General features: G+C 60.0%; 1 non-coding gene across 1 annotated transcript; it reads left to right on the top strand.

The window, feature by feature from the left end:
- The first annotated feature begins 11,370 nt into the window (after positions 1-11,370).
- Positions 11,371-11,489, top strand: LOC131868461 (5S ribosomal RNA). The gene has a single exon (XR_009366914.1). It is a non-coding gene; the product is annotated as a 5S ribosomal RNA (ribosomal RNA).
- Positions 11,490-15,000: the final 3,511 nt, after the last annotated feature.

Genomic DNA, 15,000 nt, shown 5'->3' with positions numbered 1-15,000 from the left:
CGCGGCGGCCGAGAAGACTCACCGCATAGGAATCGGGATGCGAGGCGAGGGATGCGGCGGGAAGGCCCCGACGGCTAAACGGAAGAGGCTGCAGGGCCGCCTCGGAATGGTCCAAGCATCGGATGCGATTGGGACGACTACCAGTGCCAACCCCTTATCCCGCGATGCGTCCGATACACAGATAGTTCCAAGGCGGCCGAGGAGCCTCACCGCATATCAATCGGGGTGCGAGGCGAGGGATGGGGCGGGAAGGCCCCAACGGCTAGACGGAAGAGGCTTCAGGGCCACCTCGGAATGGTCCAAGCATCGGACGCGCTTGGGGCGACTGCCAGTGCCAACCCCTTATCCCGCGATGCGTCCGATACACAGATGGTTCCAAGGCGGCCGAGGAGCCTCACCGCATAGCAATCGGGGGTGCGAGGCGAGGGATGGGGCGGGAAGGCCCCAACGGCTAGACGGAAGAGGCTTCAGGGCCGCCTAGGAATGGTCCAAGCATCGGACACGCTTGGGGCGACTACCAGTGACAGCCCCCTATCCCGCGATGTGTCCGATACGAAGATGGTTCCAAGGCGGCCGAGGAGCCTCACCGCATAGCAATCGGGGTGCGAGGTGGGGGATGCGGCGAGATGGCCCCAACGGCTAGACGGAAGAGGCCACAGGGCCGCGTCGGAATAGTCCAAGCATCGGACGCGCTTGGGGCGACTACCAGTGACAACCCCTTATCCCGCGATGCGTCCGATACGAAGATAGTTCCAAGGCGGCCGAGGAGCCTCACCGCATAGCAATCGGGGTGCGAGGTGGGGGATGCGGCGAGATGGCCCCAACGGCTAGACGGAAGAGGCTGCAGGGCCGCCTCGGAATAGTCCAAGCATCGGACGCGCTTGGGGCCACTACCAGTGACAACCCCTTATCCCGCGATGCGTCCGATACGAAGATAGTTCCAAGGCGGCCGAAGAGCCTCACCGCATAGCAATCGGGGTGCGAGGTGGGGGATGCGGCGAGATGGCCCCAACGGCTAGACGGAAGAGGCCACAGGGCCGCCTCGGAATAGTCCAAGCATCGGACGCGCTTGGGGCGACTACCAGTGACAACCCCTTATCCCGCGATGCGTCCGATACGAAGATAGTTCCCAGGCGGCCGAGGAGCCTCACCGCATAGCAATCGGGGTGCGAGGCGAGGGATGCGGCGAGATGGCCCCAAAGGCTAGACGGAAGAGGCTGCAGGGCTGCCTCGGAATAGTCCAAGCATCGGACGCGCTTGGGGCGACTACCACTGCCAACCCCTTATCCCGCGATGCGTCCGATACACAGATAGTTCCGAGGCGGCCGAGGAGGTGGGGGATGCAGCGAGATGGCCCCAACGGCTAGACGGAAGAGGCTGCAGGGCCGCCTCGGAATAGTCCAAGCATCGGACGCGCTTGGGGCGACTACCAGTGACAACCCCTTATCCCGCGATGCGTCCGATACACAGATAGTTCCGAGGCGGCCAAGGAGCCTCACCGCATAGCAATCGTGGTGCGAGGTGGGGGATGCGGCGAGATGGCCCCAACGGCTAGACGGAAGAGGCTGCAGGGCCGCCTCGGAATGGTCCAAGCATCGGATGCGCTTGGGGCGACTACCACTGCCAACCCCTTATCCCGCGATGCGTCCGATACACAGATAGTTCCAAGGCGGCCGAGGAGCCTCACAGCATAGCAATCAGGGTGCGAGGCGAGGGATGCGGCGAGAAAGCCCCAACGGCTAGAGGGAAGAGGCTTCAGGTCCGCCTCGGAATGGTCCAAGCATCGGACGCGCTTGGGGCGACTACCAGTGACAACCCCTTATCCCGCGACGCGTCCGATACACAGATAGTTCCAAGGCGGCCGAGGAGCCTCACCGCATAGCAATCGGGGTGCGAGGCGAGGGATGCGGCGAGAAGGACCCAACGGCTACACGGAAGAGGCTTCGGGGCCGCCTCGGAATGGTCCAAGCATCGGACGCGCTTGGGGCGACTACCAGTGACAACCCCTTATCCCGCGACGCGTCCGATACACAGATAGTTCCAAGGCGGCCGAGGAGCCTCACCGCATAGCAATCGGGGTGCGAGGCGAGGGATGCGGCGAGAAGGACCCAACGGCTAGACGGAAGAGGCTTCGGGGCCGCCTCGGAATGGTCCAAGCATCGGACGCGCTTGGGGCGACTACCAGTGACAACCCCTTATCCCGCGACGCGTCCGATACACAGATAGTTCCAAGGCGGCCGAGGAGCCTCACCGCATAGCAATCGGGGTGCGAGGCGAGGGATGCGGCGAGAAGGACCCAACGGCTAGACGGAAGAGGCTTCGGGTCCGCCTCGGAATGGTCCAAGCATCGGACGCGCTTGGGGCGACTACCAGTGACAACCCCTTATCCCGCGACGCGTCCGATACACAGATAGTTCCAAGGCGGCCGAGGAGCCTCACCGCATAGCAATCGGGGTGCGAGGCGAGGGATGCGGCGAGAAGGACCCAACGGCTAGACGGAAGAGGCTTCGGGTCCGCCTCGGAATGGTCCAAGCATCGGACGCGCTTGGGGCGACTACCAGTGACAACCCCTTATCCCGCGACGCGTCCGATACACAGATAGTTCCAAGGCGGCCGAGGAGCCTCACCGCATAGCAATCGGGGTGCGAGGCGAGGGATGCGGCGAGAAGGACCCAACGGCTAGACGGAAGAGGCTTCGGGTCCGCCTCGGAATGGTCCAAGCATCGGACGCGCTTGGGGCGACTACCAGTGACAACCCCTTATCCCGCGACGCGTCCGATACACAGATAGTTCCGAGGCGGCCGAGGAGCCTCACCGCATAGCAATCGGGGTGCGAGGCGAAGGATGCGGCGAGAAGGACCCAACGGCTAGACGGAAGAGGCTTCGGGTCCGCCTCGGAATGGTCCAAGCATCGGACGCGCTTGGGGCGACTACCAGTGACAACCCCTTATCCCGCGACGCGTCCGATACACAGATAGTTCCAAGGCGGCCGAGGAGCCTCACCGCATAGCAATCGGGGTGCGAGGCGAGGGATGCGGCGAGAAGGACCCAACGGCTAGACGGAAGAGGCTTCAGGGCCGCCTCGGAATGGTCCAAGCATCGAACGCGCTTGGGGCGACTACCAGTGACAACCCCTTATCCCGCGACGCGTCCGATACACAGATAGTTCCGAGGCGGCCGAGGAGCCTCACCGCATAGCAATCGGGGTGCGAGGCGAGGGATGCGGCGAGAAGGACCCAACGGCTAGACGGAAGAGGCTTCAGGGCCGCCTCGGAATGGTCCAAGCATCGGACGCGCTTGTGGCGACTACCAGTGACAACCCCTTATCCCGCGACGCGTCCGATACACAGATAGTTCCGAGGCGGCCGAGGAGCCTCACCGCATAGCAATCGGGGTGCGAGGCGAGGGATGCGGCGAGAAGGACCCAACGGCTAGACGGAAGAGGCTTCAGGGCCGCCTCGGAATGGTCCAAGCATCGGACGCGCTTGGGGCGACTACCAATGACAACCCCTTATCCCGCGACGCGTCCGATACACAGATAGTTCCGAGGCGGCCGAGGAGCCTCACCGCATAGCAATCGGGGTGCGAGGCGAGGGATGCGGCGAGAAGGACCCAACGGCTAGACGGAAGAGGCTTCAGGGCCGCCTCGGAATGGTCCAAGCATCGGACGCGCTTGGGGCGACTACCAATGACAACCCCTTATCCCGCGACGCGTCCGATACACAGATAGTTCCGAGGCGGCCGAGGAGCCTCACCGCATAGCAATCGGGGTGCGAGGCGAGGGATGCGGCGAGAAGGACCCAACGGCTAGACGGAAGAGGCTTCAGGGCCGCCTCGGAATGGTCCAAGCATCGGACGCGCTTGGGGCGACTACCAGTGACAACCCCTTATCCCGCGACGCGTCCGATACACAGATAGTTCCGAGGCGGCCGAGGAGCCTCACCGCATAGCAATCGGGGTGCGAGGCGAGGGATGCGGCGAGAAGGACCCAACGGCTAGACGGAAGAGGCTTCAGGGCCGCCTCGGAATGGTCCAAGCATCGGACGCGCTTGGGGCGACTACCGTTGCCAACCCCTTATCCCGCGATGCGTCTGATACACAGATAGTTCCGAGGCGGCCGAGGAGCCTCACCGCATAGCAATCGGGTTGCGAGGCAGATTATTGGGAAGGGAACCCCCTGGGATGCGGCTCAAGCAGTGCCCAAAGGGACTGGAATGCGGAATCACATCGAGAGACCCAAATGCTATACGAGGGCTCAAATCGAATTATCGATTTGGCCACGACATGGACGCATCGGAACGACTACCTTTGCCGAACCACTCGCAATTGCATCCATACCGAAACCAATAGACATTTCCGTTAGAGCCCTCGCATAGCATTCGGGAATCTCGCATGCCCCTCTAAATCGACCAATGCTGGCGCTCAATGAAAATCCGAGCGCTACCACCGTTCGAGCGCCAGCATTGGTCGAGTTAGAGGGGCACGGGGGAGAATGCTCCAGTCAACACCTCCCCTATATAAGTTATTTGTCCGATTCTCGCACAACCGTAGTCTGCCTCGTCGAATCAAACAACGGTCCCAGATTCCGACTTCCGTTCCGTAGAGACCCAAAAGCTAGATGGAGGCTCGCAAGAAAGAGAGTCGGCGCATAGCAATCGGGTTTCTCGAACGTTTAGGGACCGAGCTCACTTGCGGATAGGGCAAAATCCGCCAAGCAACCCAAAAGCTAGACGGGGGCTCGAATCGAATCGCCTAGGCGGCCACAACAACGACGTGTTGGATCGACTACCAGTGCCAAACCATTCAGCAAGACTAGTCTGTGTCGAGGCCGGATAGAGATTCTCAGAGAGCGCCCGCATAGCATTTAGGAGACCTGCCGCGTCCCTCACACTCGACAAATGGTGGTGCACGTTTATAAATCCGAGCGATCCCAACCCTTTCAAGCACCAACATCGGTCGAGATAGAGGGGCACGGAGGGGGCTGCGTGAGACAACACAGTCCCCTATATAAGTTATTTGTCCGATTCTCACACATCCGAAGAATGGTCATCAAATCGGACAACAGCCCAAACTTCCGACTTCCGTCCCAGAAAGCCCAAGAACTATCTAAAACGTTCATGGCCGGAACTCGATCGCGGCTATACCAGTCCGCCAAGCAACCCAAAAGCTAGACTGGAGCTCTAGTCGAATCACCTCTGTGGCCATTGCAAGGACGTGTTGGAGCGACTACCATTGCCGAACCATTCCGCAGGTCGAGTCCATACCAAGGCCGCATAGAGATTCACGATGAGCTCCTGCATAGCAATCAGGAGACTTGCCGTGTCCATCACAATCGATAAATCCTGGTGCAAGATTTTTGCATCCGAGCGCTCCAACCAGTCGAGCACCAGCATCAATCGACATAAACGGGCACGGGGGGAGGATGCTCGAGAACACTACCTCCCCTATATAAGTTATTTGTCCGATTCTCAAGCAGCCGAAGTCTGGTCATCGAATCGGGTCAAAGACCACAACTTCCGACTTTACCCACAATGCAAGTCATCGAATCGAACATCGGCCCCCGAGTCGGACTCCATGCGTATGTCAGGTCATCGGACCCAAATTCCGCCTTCCTGCGCATGGCGGGCCATCAATATCAACTCGGTCATCGGACCCAAACTCCGCCTTTTTGCGTATGGCACGCCTTCAAATCGGTCATCGGACCCAAATTCCGCCTTCCTGTGCATGGCGGGCCATCAACATCAACTCGGTCATCGGACCCAAATTCCGCCTTTCTGCGCATGGCACGCCATCAACTCGGTCATCGGACCCAAATTCCGCCTTCCTGCGCATGGCAGGTCATCGGACACAAATTCAGACCTCGCCAATATGCCTACGTATCGAATCGGTCATCGGACCCAACTTCCGACTTCATCCATACTGTAGGGTCTTTGAGGTTGGCGCGGTGCGCTCAACCCAGGGAGTCGACCCATCGAAGCATACACCTCCCCTATATAAGCTATTTGTCCGATTCCCACACCTGTGTAGTTTGCACCTCTGACCAGGACATCGACCCCAACTTCCGAACTCGACTGCAACGACGGCACCAGCGCCTTGGTGCGCACCTTGCGACGCACAGTCCCAACATTCGCCTTCCTGCACATGGCAGGTCATCGGACCCAAATTCCGACCTCGCGAGTATGCCTACATATCGAATCGGTCATCGGACCCAACTTCCGACTTCATCCATACCGTAGGGTCTTTGAGGTTGGCGCGGTGCGCTCAACCCGGGGAGTCGACCCAACGAAGCATACACCTCCCCTATATAAGCTATTTGTCCGATTCCCACACCTGTGTAGTTTGCACCTCCGATCAAGACATCGACCCCAACTTCCGAACTCGCCTCCAACGACCGAACCAGCGCCTTGGTGCGCACCTTGCAACGCACAGTGCCAACATTCGCCTTCCTGCACGTGGCAGGTCATCGGACCCAAATTCCGACCTCGCGAGTATGCCTACATATCGAATCGGTCATCGGACCCAACTTCCGACTTCATCCATACCGTAGGGTCTTTGAGGTTGGCGCGGTGCGCTCAACCCGGGGAGTCGACCCAACGAAGCATACACCTCCCCTATATAAGCTATTTGTCCGATTCCCACACCTGTGTAGCTTGCACCTCCGATCAGGACATCGACCCCAACTTCCGAACTCGACTAAAAAGACCGCACCAGCGCCTTGGTGTGCACCTTGCAACGCACAGTGTCAACATTCGCCTTCCTGCACATGGCAGGTCATCGGACCCAAATTCCGACCTCATGAGCATACCTACTAATCGAATCGGTCATCGGACCCAACTTCCGACTTCATCCATACCGTAGGGTCTTTGAGGTTGGCGCGGTGCGCTCAACCTGGGGAGTCGACCCATCGAAGCATACACCTCCCCTATATAAGCTATTTGTCCGATTCCGACACCTGTGTAGTTTGCACCTCCGCTCAGGACATCGACCCCAACTTCCGAACTCGCCTGCAACGACCGAACCAGCGCCTTGGTGCGCACCAAAAGTGCGCACTTTTGGAGGGCACTTTTGTGCGCTCCAAAGGTGCGCACTTTTGGAGGGCACTTTTCTGCGCTCCAAAGGTGCGCACTTTTGGAGGGCACTTTTTGGAGGGCACTTTTCTGCGCTCCAAAGGTGCGCACTTTTGGAGGGCACTTTTTGGAGGGCACTTTTCTGCGCTCCAAAGGTGCGCACTTTTGGAGGGCACTTTTTGGAGGGCACTTTTCTGCGCTCCAAAGGTGCGCACTTTTGGAGGGCACTTTTTGGAGGGCACTTTTCTGCGCTCCAAAGGTGCGCACTTTTGGAGGGCACTTTTTGGAGGGCACTTTTCTGCGCTCCAAAGGTGCGCACTTTTGGAGGGCACTTTTTGGAGGGCACTTTTCTGCGCTCCAAAGGTGCGCACTTTTGGAGGGCACTTTTTGGAGGGCACTTTTCTGCGCTCCAAAGGTGCGCACTTTTGGAGGGCACTTTTTGGAGGGCACTTTTCTGCGCTCCAAAGGTGCGCACTTTTGGAGGGCACTTTTTGGAGGGCACTTTTCTGCGCTCCAAAGGTGCGCACTTTTGGAGGGCACTTTTGTGCACTCCAAAGGTGCGCACTTTTGGAGGGCACTTTTCCTGTGCTCCAAAGGTGCACACCTAGGTGAGCACCTTCGACCACACCTTGTAGCACACCAAACTCTGACTTTCGACTTCATCCGCAATGCAGGGTCTTTGAGGTTGGCGCAATGCGCACAACCAGGGGAGTCGACCCATCAAACCCAACACCTCCCCTATATAAGCTATTTGTCTGATTCTCATACATGCGTAGCCTGCAGGAGCAATTAGGACATCGACCCCAACTTTCGGCTTCTAAACGAAAACAAGGTCTTTGAGGTTGGTGTAATGCGAACAACTAGGGGAGTCAACCCATCAAACCCAACACCTCCCCTATATAAGCTATTTGTCTGATTCTCATACATGTGTAGTCTACAGGAGCAATTAGGACATCGACCCCAACTTTTGACTTCTTAACGAAAACAAGGTCTTTGAGGTTGACGTAATGCGCACAACCAGGGGAGTCGACCCATCAAACCCAACACCTCCCCTATATAAGCTATTTGTCCGATTCTCATACATGTGTAGCCTGCAGGAGCCATTAGGACATTGACCCCAACTTTTGACTTCTTAACGAAAACAAGGTCTTTGAGGTTGGCGTAATGCGCACAACCAAGGGAGTTGACCCATCAAACCCAACACCTCCCCTATATAAGCTATTTGTCTGATTCTCATACATGTGTAGCCTGCAACAACGATTAGGACATCCACCCCAACTTCTGAATTCGTCTGCGTTGACCGCACCAAAGGTGCACGCCTTGGTGCTCACCAAAATCCGACTTCCGACTTCTTCTGCTATGCGGGGTCTTTGAGGTTGGCGCAGTGCGCACAACCAGGGGAGTCAACCCACCGAATGCAACACCTCCCCTATATAAGCTATTTGTCTGATTCTCATACATGCGTAGACTGCAACAATGATTAGGACATCCACCCCAACTTTTGACTTCTTAAACAAGACAGGGTCTTTGAAGTTGGTGCAGTGCACACAACCAGGGGAGTCGACCCATCAAACGCAACACCTCCCCTATATAAAGCTATTTGTCCGATTCTCATACGTGTAGTCTGCAGCAGCGATTAGGACATCGACCCCAACTTCCGAATTCGTTTGCATTGACCGCACCAAAGGTGCACGCCTTGGTGTGCACCCTGGAGTGCACTTTGGTGCTCACCTCGGTGCACACTTTGGTGTGCACCTCGGTGTGCACCAAAGGTGCGCACCTTGGAGCGCACCAAAGGTGTACACTTTGGAGCGCACCACATAGGGTCTTTGAGAGGTTGGCGCAGTGCGCACACCAAGGTGGGTGTTGAGGTGCGTGCCGAGGTGGGTGGGTGCTAGGGTGCGCTCCATGGTGGGTGCCAGGGTGGGTGCGTGCTAGGGTGGATTCCAAAGAGGGTCATAGGGTGGGTGCCAAGGTGGGTTGGTGATATAGTGGGTTCAAAGGTGGGTACTAGGGTGGGTTCCAAGGTGGGTCACAAGTTGGGTGCCAGGATGCGTGGGTGTTAGGTTGGGTGCCAAGGTGGGCTCCTGCGTGGGTGGGTGCTAGGGTGGGTTTCAAGGTGGACGCGAGGGCGGGTGCCAAGGTGGGTAACAAGTTGGGTGTTAGGATGGGTGAGTGCTAGAGTGGGTGCCAAGGTGGGTGGGTGCTAAGGTGGATGCCAAGGTGGTTCACAGGGTGGGTGGGTTCTAGGGTGAGTTCCAAGGTGGGTCACAGGTTCAGTGCTAGGGTGGGTGTCAAGGCGGGTGTCGAGGTGCCTGGGTGCTAGGGTGTGGATGCCAATGTGGGTCATAGGGTGGGTACTAGGGTGGGCTGCAATGTGGGTGCCAAGGTGGGTAACATGCTCGGTGGGTTCTAAATTGGGTGCCAGGGTGGGTGTGCACCCACCTTGCCCGAGGTGGGTGCCAAGGTGCCAGTGTGGGTGGGTGCTAAGGTGGATGCCAAGGTGGGTGAGAAGGTGGGTGATAGGTTGAGTGGTAGGATGGGTGGGTGCCAAGATGGGTCACAGGGTGGGTGCAAGGGTGGGTAGGTGCTAGGGTTGGTGTCAGGGTGGGTGGGTGCTAGGTTGGGTTCCAAGGTGGGTGCGAGGGTGAGTGTCAAGGTGGGTCACAGGTTAGGTGCTAGGATGGGTGAGTGCTAGGGTGCAAAGGTGCCAGGGTGGGTGCTAGGATGGGTCGATGCTAGGGTGAGTGGCAAGGTGGGTCCACAAGTGTCAAGGTGGGTGCCGAGGTGGGTGCCAAGTCGGCGACTGCTATGGTGGATGCCAAGGTGGGTCACGGGGTGGGTGCCAAGTTGCTAGGTTGGGTTCCAAGGTGGGTGCCAACGTGGGTGCTAGGGTGCGTGGGTTAAAGGGTGTGTCACAACGTGGGTGCCAGGATGGGTGCGCACCCACACTGGCCAAGACGGGTGCGGGTGCAAGGTTGGGTTCCAAGCCCGGTCACAGGCTGGGTGCTAGGATGGGTGGGTGCCAAGGTGGGCACCAGGGTGGGTGCACCCACCCTGGCCAAGGTGGGTCACGGGGTGGGTCCTAGGGTGGGTAACGGGGTGGGTACTAAGGTGCGTGCCAAGGTGGGTCATAGGGTGGGTGCCAAGGTGGGCACCAGGGTGGGTGTGCACCAACCCTAGCCAGGGTAGGTCACGGGGTGGTTGTCGGGGTGGGCGTCAAGGAGCCAAGGTGGGTGGCAAGTAGCCAAGTTGCGTGCCAAGGTGGGTGTCGGGGTGGGTGCCAAGGATCCAAGGTGGGTGCCAAGGAACCAAGGTGGGTGTCTGGGTGGGTGCCGAGGTGGGAGCCAGGGTGGGTCCCAAGGTGAGTGCAAAGGTGGGTGCCAGGGTCAAGGTGAGTGCCAATGTGGGTTCCAAGGTGCCAGGGTCAGGGTGAGTGCCAATGTGGGTTCAAAGGTGCTAAGTTGGGTGCGAGGTTGGGTGCGAGGGTGGGTGGGTGCCAAGGTGTGCTAGGTGGAAGCCCGGGTGGGTCGGCATCCCATGGGTGTCGAGTTGGGTGCCTGATGGGTGCTTCTTGTCAAGTTTTAGTCGTCGGGACTCATTTCGAGCCTTAGAGGTCGTTTCTTGTCCGGTTGCCCTGTCTTCGACCTGGGAACCCAATTTTGGTCCTCGGGTCCCATTTTTTTTTGTCTCGCATCCCACTTTTGGCCTGTGGCCTTTTCGGGGTCGATTCTCGTTTTGGGCATCAGAGCATGTTTCTTCTCCTAAAACCCAATATTTGTTTATTAAGTCTCGGAACACATTTTTGTTCTCGTGGACCCATCATGGGTCTTGGAACGCATTTGTGGTCCTTGGGTCCCATTTTGCATCCCGAAACTTGTGTTTTGGTGCTTGATCCCTATTTTGGGTGCCCACCTTGCACCAAGTGCGCACCCGGGGCAAACCGAGCGCCTTGGTGCACCGGGGCAAGATCGAGCGTGCACCCGAGGCGCCCCGAACATGCACCAAGGTGCACTCGGCCCACATGTGAGCGCAGGTCGTTGCGCCCGAGGTGGTGTGTGGGCACCGCGTTGCAGACGGGACACTGCACGCACACGACGCCCCCTCCAGGTGCACGCACGTAGGCCGGGCCGGGTGCACACCCGACGCCCTAGCAAGGTGCGCGCACCCGGGCAGGGCTCACACTTGGCGAACGGGGCGCACTTCGCGAGGGAGGGTGTGCACCTCGACGGGGGTGGGTGGCCGGGGTGGATTCGCACGTGGGTCGCGGTTTGCTAAGTACACACTGCGACAAGCTCATAACGGGTGCGATCATACCAGCATTAGTGCACCGGATCCCATCAGAACTCCGCAGTTAAGCGCGCTTGGGCCGGAGTAGTACTGGGATGGGTGACCTCCCGGGAAGTCCCGGTGTTGCACCCTTTTTTAGTTTTTCGCCGGGCGTCGCAATGCTATTTGAATAAACCTTTTGCCCGTTTGCGTTCTCGTCGGGGCCGGGCCGGGCCGGGGTGCGCTGCCCGCACTACCGCGCGCGCGGGGGCGACACCGAGCGCGCACCCGAGGCACCCCGAGCACACAGGCCACGGTGCAACCCGGGCGTTGTGCGCGCACCCCGGTGCGCCCGAGGTGCTGCGCGCGCACCCAGGTGAAATCGGTGTGCACCTCGGCCAGTGCGCGCTCGGTCGAGTCGCGCACGTTGGCCAAGGTGCACGGTGATGTTTCTTACTCTAAGGTTCCGCACCAGACGCCCGGGACAGGTGAGCGAAGCTGGGCGGGGCCGGGTGCGCGGCCGGGGCAGGTGCACGCAGCTGGAGAGAGCTTTGGAGCACACTTCGGAGCGCACCAATGATGCGCTCCATTCAAAAGTTTCCTGAAAAGGCAAAAAAAGTTGAGATTATAGAATTTCCCACTTGAGAGATTGTAAAAAAAAAAAATTTAAAATGAAGGAAACGCGGGTGCCAAGGTGTGCGCAGCCCAGCCAAGGTGTGCGCACCAAGGCGCCCACCCTGGCGAAGGTGCACGCAAGGTGCGCACCCGAGGCAAACCGGACAATTAACCCAACTTTCGACTTCGCGCGCACCTTGGAGCGCACTTCGGAGCGCTCCTTGGTGCGCACCAATCTTGGGCACCTCGGAGTGCACCATGGCGCCCACCAAGGTGCGCACCCGGGGCAAACCGAGCTCCGACTTCGTGCGCACCTTGGAGCGCACGAAAGGTGCGCACCATGGCGCCCACCAAGGTGCGCAGCCCAGCCAAGGCGTGCGCATCAAGGTGCGCACCCTGGCGAAGGTGCGCACCCGGGGCAAACCGAGCTCCGACTTCGTGCGCACCTTGGAGCGCACAAAAGGTGCGCAACCCAGCCAAGGTGTGCGCACCCCGGTCAAACCGAGCTCCGAATCGTGCGCACCAGAGGTGCACGCCATCGTGCGCACCTTGGAGCACACTTCGGAGCCCTCCTTGGTGCGCGCCGATGTTGCGCACCTCGGAGCGCACCCGGGGAAAACAATGCAATTAACCCGACTTTCGACTTCGTGGGCACCTCGGAGCGCTCTCGGGTTCGCACCTCGGAGCACACCGAGGTGCGCACCTTTGATGCGCTGCCTTCACCAATTTCCAGAAAAGGCAAGAAAACATTGAGAAGGTGTGCGCACCGAGGTGCCCACCCTGGCGAAGGTGCACGCGAGGTGCGCACCCGGGGCAAACCGGGCTCCGACTTCGTGCACGCCGCACCTTGGAGCACACTTCGGAGCGCTCCTTGGTGCGCACCAGGGCGCGCAACCCAGCCGAGGTGCCCACCCCGGCGAAGGTGCACGCGAGGTGCGCACCCGGGGCAAACCGGGCTCCGACTTCGTGCACGCCATGGTGCCCACCGCGGCGAAGGTGCACGCGAGGTGCGCACCCGGGGCAAACCGGGCTCCGACTTCGTGCACGCCGCACCTTGGAGCACACTTCGGAGCGCTCCTTGGTGCGCACCATGGTGCCCACCAGGGCGCGCAACCCCGCCGAAGGTGCACGCGAGGTGCGCACCCGGGGCAAACCGGGCTCCGACTTCGTGCACGCCGCACCTTGGAGCACACTTCGGAGCGCTCCTTGGTGCGCACCATGGTGCCCACCAGGGCGCGCAACCCCGCCGAAGGTGCACGCGAGGTGCGCACCCGGGGCAAACCGGGCTCCGACTTCGTGCACGCCATGGTGCGCACCGCGGCGAAGGTGCGCACCCGGGGCAAACCGGGCTCCGACTTCGTGCACGCCGCACCTTGGAGCACACTTCGGAGCGCTCCTTGGTGCGCACCAGGGCGCGCAACCCAGCCGAGGTGCCCACCCCGGCGAAGGTGCACGCGAGGTGCGTACCCGGGGCAAACCGGGCTCCGACTTCGTGCACGCCGCACCTTGGAGCACACTTCGGAGCGCTCCTTGGTGCGCACCATGGTGCCCACCAGGCCGCGCAACCCAGCCAAGGTGTGCGCACCAAGGTGCACGCGAGGTGCGCACCCGGGGCAAACCGGGGTCCGACTTCGTGCACGCCGCACCTTGGAGCACACATCGGGGCGCTCCCGGGTTCGCACCGGCGTTGCGCACCGTGGTGGGCACCTCGGAGCACACCAAGGTGGGCAGCGAGGTGCGCACCTTTGATGCGATGCCTTCACTAATTTCCATAAAAGGCAAAAAAAAAACGAGATTTTAAAATTTCCGTTTTGAAAGATAGTGAGAAAAAGGGAATGCTGGTGCCATCTTGAGCCCGCCCTGGTGCGCAGCCCAGCCAAGGTGTGCGCACCAAGGTGCCCACCCTGGCGAAGGTGCGCGCCCGGGCAATTAACCCAACTTCCAACTTCGCGCGCGCCAGGGTGGGAGCGCACCCAACAACCGGGCCTGGGAAGAGCCAATGCGAGAAACCCCACCAAACGCTCTGACAAAAAAAGAGGGGGCGCTCCAGTAACCCCGCTTCGGAGCGCACCCTGGGCAAACCCAGCCAAGGTGCCCACCCCGGCCAAGGTGCAGGCGAGGTGCGCACCCGGGGCAAACCGGGCTCCGACAACGTGCACGCCGCACCTTGGAGCACACTTCGTAGCGCTCCCGGGTGCGCACCTCAGAGCACACCAAGGTGGGCAGCGAGGTGCGCACCTTTGATGCGCTGCCTTCACTAATTTCCAGAAAAGGCAAAAAAAAAAGGAGATTTTAAAATTTCCGTTTTGAAAGATAGTGAAAAAAACGGAACGCGCGTGCCATCTTGAGCCCGCCCTGGTGCGCAGCCCAGGTAAGGTGCCCACCCTGGCAAAGGTGCGCACCCGGGCAATTAACCCTACTTCCGACTTCGTGCGCGCCAGGGTGGCAACCGGGCCTGGGAAGAGCCAATGCGAGAAACCCCACCAAACGCTCCGACAAAAAAAGAGGCGGCGCTCCAATAACCCCGCTTCGGAGCGCAGCCGGGGCAAACCCAGCCAAGGTGCCCACCCCGACGAAGGTGCACGCGAGGTGCGCACCCGGGGCAAACCGGGCTCCGACAACGTGCACGCAGCACCTTGGAGCACACTTCGAAGCACTCCCGGGTGCCCACCGGCGTTGCGCACCGTGGTGGGCAGCGAGGTGCGCACCTTTGATGCGCTGCCTTCACTAATTTCCAGAAAAAGGCAAAAAAAAATGAGATTTTAAAATTTCCGTTTTGAAAGATAGTGAAAAAAAAGGAACGCGGGTGCCATCTTGAGCCCGCCCTGGTGCGCAGCCCAGGCAAGGCATGCGCACCAAGGTGCCCACCCGAGGTGCACACCCGGGGCAAACCGGGCTCCGACTTCGTGCAGGCCGCACCTTGGAGCACACTTCGGAGCGCTCCTTGGTGCGCACCATGGTGCCCACCAGGGCGCGCAACCCAGCCAAGGTCTGCACACCAAGGTGCCCACCCCGGCGAAGGTGCACGCGAGGTGCGCACCCGGGGCAA

This window comes from Cryptomeria japonica, unplaced genomic scaffold (assembly GCF_030272615.1).
Source record: "Cryptomeria japonica unplaced genomic scaffold, Sugi_1.0 HiC_scaffold_207, whole genome shotgun sequence".
Lineage (NCBI taxonomy): Eukaryota > Viridiplantae > Streptophyta > Pinopsida > Cupressales > Cupressaceae > Cryptomeria > Cryptomeria japonica.
This window is presented reverse-complemented; position numbering and strand designations above follow the sequence as displayed.